Here is a 5,479-nt window from a genome sequence, read left to right as displayed (position 1 = left end):
TCATCAAATACATTTCTAACTTTCTACATCCTACTGTTTCACTAAAGCGTCACTTCATTTTAAAAGCCACACGCGTGAACTGCACGGCAGAGAGCTAAATGTCAAAGTCTGAACCTTTATTTTTCCCCCGCCAAGCGGCTGAAGTCTGGGGTGTGGGAATATTTTGGTTATTTAAAAGACCAACAAGGCACCATCAGTTAGCCAAACACTAAACTTTGTCGAAAAAGTGTTGACTCAGGCAGGGAACACTTCAAACCTTAATTTATTTACTAAACTTTATTTCCGGAAAAACGGCAGATCATAAATAAATATTAAACTGCTAATAATTTTAGCAAGACAATTTAATACCGTGATATCGTAATACCGCTGCATTTTGTGTGACGGTTATGGTACTGTGAACTAGGGGTGTATCCAGGGCCGTTTCTAGGCATAGGCGAATTACCTCAGGAAATACAGATCACTGTGCTTTGTAACTCTATGCTATATACAATTAAACAGCTTTTAGTCTGTGACTAAAACAGTATGCCTGTTGCATTCTATTCATTCATTAACGTTAGAGACTGTCCATCTGCGAATATTTCTGATATTTGAACCCTCTATGCTGCACATTCATTATCCTGTTCACTGACTGAATGTTTTTCCTACAAGTGTGATGAAATGTAGAGTTTGTTAGAAAAATAATACTGAACTATAATGGACAGAATATTAAAAGTACTTTTGTAAAGGCAAAATATTCTGAATTGGCCACTTTAAAACGCTTCTACCATTTCTGTGACTGATGTTTTCTGTTTGAGTGTAAGCATATGTGCTTTGACATTAATTACGTATAAATTATGTAGGCTATATAAGTCGCTTCGGACTATAGGACCTTTCAGATGATGAAAAAACATGACTTATATTCAGGAAAATTCAGGTAGTCATAGGAATCTCGTATATCTGGGAGTCTTATGAAAAGGGGTTTATCATTTATTAGACTATATACTGTATTTAACTGATATTTACAATGGAAACATCTATGACTTTAGGCTACTTGGATAAAAAAAAAAAAAAAAAAAAAAAAAGCATCTAAGTAATACCATGAATGCAATACCGTGAATTATAAATGTCAATGGTTTGATAACCGTCTCTTTTTAAAACCGTGGTATACCGTGAAACCGTTGTACCATTACATCCCTACTGTGAACATTTCATACAATTACACCCCTACTACAGACATCTTTTATTAATTTTATAACTAGTTGGAATTCCCAATATGCATATCAGTTATGTACCTCTTACTAGTAAAATAATAAATTTTGATATCAAATATTACACTGTTTCTAGTACAAATATCCATTCCTTTTTTTTTTTTTTTTTTTGTTTCTCCCCAATTTGGAATGCCCAATTCCCAATGTGCTCTAAGTCCTTGTGGTGGTGTAGTGACTCGCCTCAATCAAGGTGGCAGAGGACAAATCTCAGTTGCCTCCCCATCTGAGACCGTCAATCCGCACATCTTATCACGTGGCTTGTTGAGCACGTTACCGCTGAGACCTAGTGCGTGGGGAGGCTTCACGCTATTCTCCGCAGCATCCATGCACAATTCACCACGCGCCCCACCGAGAACAAGAACCACATTATGGCGACCACAATGAGGTTAACCCAATGTGAATCTACCCACCCTAGCAACCGGCCAATTGGTTGCTCAGGAAGCCTGACTGGATTCCTTCAGCACACCCTGAATTTGAACTTGCGACTCCAAGTGTGGTAGTCAGCGTCTATACTCGCTGAGCTACACAGGCCCCCACAAATATCCATTCCTGATATTAACAATTGAATTTCAACATGTTAGATATCTGAAAATGGATTTCAGGTATCAATAAATTGGAGAGTAATTAAAGATATCTTTAAAAGGCTTTCTGATTAGTTACAATCAGATTACACATATCAGTGAAAACCAAATCAAAGATATCAAAAATGAAAATTTTTATGTACATGTTGCAATACCAATTGTTTATATCAGGAATGGACATTAGTAGTGTTCACAGCTGTTCCTATTAGTGAAGCTGAAGCAAATTCAACTTGCTGCAATGTTGCAAAACATAAAGTTAGAGATACATTTTTATAAAACAGATTTGTGGCTTTAAAATGATTTAAATCTCCCACTAATCCAAATCCTGATCTTAACCATAACAAGAGGAACCAAAGGGCTGGTTTCAGGCCAGCATATACAATGCAGCTTTCTCCAGTGCCAGACTGGAGCAGCACCTCTGTGGTTTGTTGCTCCACCTCTGCCTCTAATCCCCCATAATGCCCAGTATGAACACCAGCAGCTGGGCAAGATTAAGCAGTCTACCTCCCTACTTTCAAATGTCTTCTTTCAAGTAATTAAGACTCTAAAAATACAGCCTTCAAAATTACCCAAGGAAGCAAAAACATGTCTCAGCAATGGTGGACTCCCCTTGTGCATGTTAAGTGGCGCACTTTGGACTGATGTAATTCAGGCATCGGACACATTGCTAAATTGTCAAAGTAAGCTAACATAACCTAAGCATTTGTGCAGATTTATTTTTAATTGTTAAATGGTGACAAGTTACAGGACCTAAAACATGCACTTTCCCTTTAAAAACTTTCCCTATCTGTCCATGGACACATTATGCATCAACTCTGCATCTTGCTATGCAGTTATCAAAAAGAGCTTACTTCTTGGCTCCTGTGCTTATTGTGGAATTAATTAAAAAATAATTTGTAAGATGACTGCACAAGCAAGTAGACACACAGACTGTGAGTTTTGAGGGGCATGTGTCCAAACATGAGACAACCCTGAGTAGACAAGGAAAGATAGATAGAGTTGTTTCCTCTGCTCAGACACTTCCATTCAACTGCAATTTTAAATTTGTATTGTATATCCTCTAAAGTTTACAGTAACAATTTCTCTTTCTTTGTCTCTGCCCCTTCCCCATCTCACAGATGGAGAGAAAAACCCCTCTCACAAACATACTTGTCTAAAAAAAATTATCTTATGACTAAGAAATCTCAAGGCTAATCAGTGACATGTTGCTCTCATGTGATGGTGGCTAACTGGATTTTCAAACCCACAAGAGACAATGAGTCTTTTTAGAGGCAGACTAAGAGGGGGAAAGTGGTTTTAAAAAAGGTTAAGCATTTTAAAATAATCACGCTCAGCAGTGCGGAGACCCAATGTCTCCTCAAACCTCCATAAAAATGAAACTCTGAATCAAAATGGCAAATACTGTATTGACAAGCCTCAGAGCAACTTAACACTCTCTTAACAGTCAACTTTTAGATTTTCATTTTCTAGCATTAAGATAGTTTGTGAGTAAAAAGTTAATTGAAGGCCAAGTATTTTCTCTCATTTGATGTTCAATGTTCACTTCATAAATACTATGTAGAAATGGATGGATGGATGGAAGGAAGGATGGATGGATGAAGAAATGGATGGAGAGACTGGATGGATGGATGGATGGATGGATGGATGGAAGGAAAAATTGATGGATGGAAATATTGGATCAATGGATGGATGGAGAGACTGGATGGATGGATGGATGGATGGATGGATGGAAAAATTGATGGATGGAAATATTGGATCAGTGGTTGGATGCTGGATGGATGGATGGATGGATGGATGGATGGATGGTTGGATAGATAGATAGATAGATAGATAGATAGATAGATAGATAGATAGATAGATAGATAGATAGATAGATAGATATGCCCTCATAAAAGTCACAAAATGCCCCAGAAAATCTAATCCAGGGGACAAATATTGCTCATTAATGGACATATTACTGGATCATATATAATTATAGTACATAGTCCTTTATATTAAACTTTGAAAAGATGTTCATTCAAAAGAGGTTCATTCAATTATTTTTAAGTTAAGGTCCCAAAATAAGAAAAGTCTTAGTAAAGATGGCACATTTGGAATATATGTAAGAGGATTCTGGATTTGTTAATTCATCATGATTTGTCAATATCTCAATGGAGAACGAGCGTAAAGGCTAGACAACATTTTTCAAGGTTGTGAGTTGAGCAAAAATTGAACCCCACACTGTTCATAATTTCTGAAGAATGGGTCATCAGACTTCTGTCATGTGATCCTCAATGTCTATTTTTGAGAAGACTCAGAGAGTGTGAACAGGCTACACAGTTAACACCTACAATATTTCAATGCAAATTTCAGAAAATATGCATTTAAGTGTCATAGTGGGTTTCGCCTTTACAGTGTGAAAAAGCAGATTTTGCCAAAAATGTTAATCTATTTTACCTTTTACAAATTCCATCACAAATCTCAGTTGAAATCCGACTTATGAACAAATGCTGTTTTAGTTGAGCAATAATGTTCAAGAAGATGTGGAAAGACTCAGTGGCGTTGATTGTTGCCAGGTTTGCCATGAGCCTTGTTAGTTTGTAAAATCAGATTTTTCCTCCTACAGTAGAGAGCTTTTGTACATTTTCTGTGGAAACTCTAACAAGGCTGATGAGTGCTCAACGGATTTGAGTTTTAATTGCTGTGGATAATGAGTTTAAATAAGCCGAAATAAGTGCGTCACATTGGCTGAAACACAGCGGTAGCAAAAGCCCTTTGTTTTCAAAGGCTTTTATTACCAGTAGTCCACATGCGTTTTAACAACAGCAGCCTTAAACTGCTGAAAGAGGGAGAGGGTCAGGCAAAGAACTCATTGAAAAGCACTTTTAACCAATGATCTCACTATCTCTATCTAACCTATAAAGGGTGAAAATGGATATCTTCATTTTGGATGTTAATCTATCCATGTTTGTAGTACCTAACCAGGCAGTCCAACTATCCAACACGCCCCTTACATCTGTCCAACTACTGTCCTTGTGCTGCTGTCTTTACATTTTTTATTTAAATTTAGCCTGGCTTAACTAGACACAGTGACTTTTTAACATATTTATAAACTCAAAATGTGGTATTATAAATATAGTCATAATCATTTGTTTTGTGAAATGTCATCTTATATTAATTTCAATCTTCTATTCGGATGACTCACTATAATTGAGAAGGATACCTTTTTTCTTGTATGAAGGAGGTGTCTTATAAAGGACTGTTCCCTAAAAGATGAACGTCAACAGCATCATAAATGCTAAAATGTGATTATTATTCCTTCAGAACCATTTTCCCTTCACAATATGGTTGGTGGAAATAGAGATTAACAACAATTAGAGTGGGATGACCTTTGCCCCCAACTGGAGTTCAGTCATGTCTTAACTAGGCCTCTTTTCAAAAGACTCCCAGGGCCCAATTCTCTCAATTATGCAAATTGGGCTTGAAATCAAAGTGTTTGGAGGCGGGTGACACTTTCAAATGAAAAGCTTTGGTGCTCGCCATGCTTTTTTGCTGTCCCTGCTCTAGATTTGCCATTCTTGTCTTCTTCTTGATACAAACATGATTCTCCATGAAGAACCTAGGTGAATGTAGATTTGCTTTTTCTAAGGCAGAATATCATTCTCTAAAAAA

Source organism: Myxocyprinus asiaticus, chromosome 46 (assembly GCF_019703515.2).
Source record: "Myxocyprinus asiaticus isolate MX2 ecotype Aquarium Trade chromosome 46, UBuf_Myxa_2, whole genome shotgun sequence".
In the NCBI taxonomy this organism is placed as follows: domain Eukaryota; kingdom Metazoa; phylum Chordata; class Actinopteri; order Cypriniformes; family Catostomidae; genus Myxocyprinus; species Myxocyprinus asiaticus.
The sequence above is the reverse complement of the archived record's forward strand: the minus strand, read 5'-3'. Positions refer to the sequence as shown.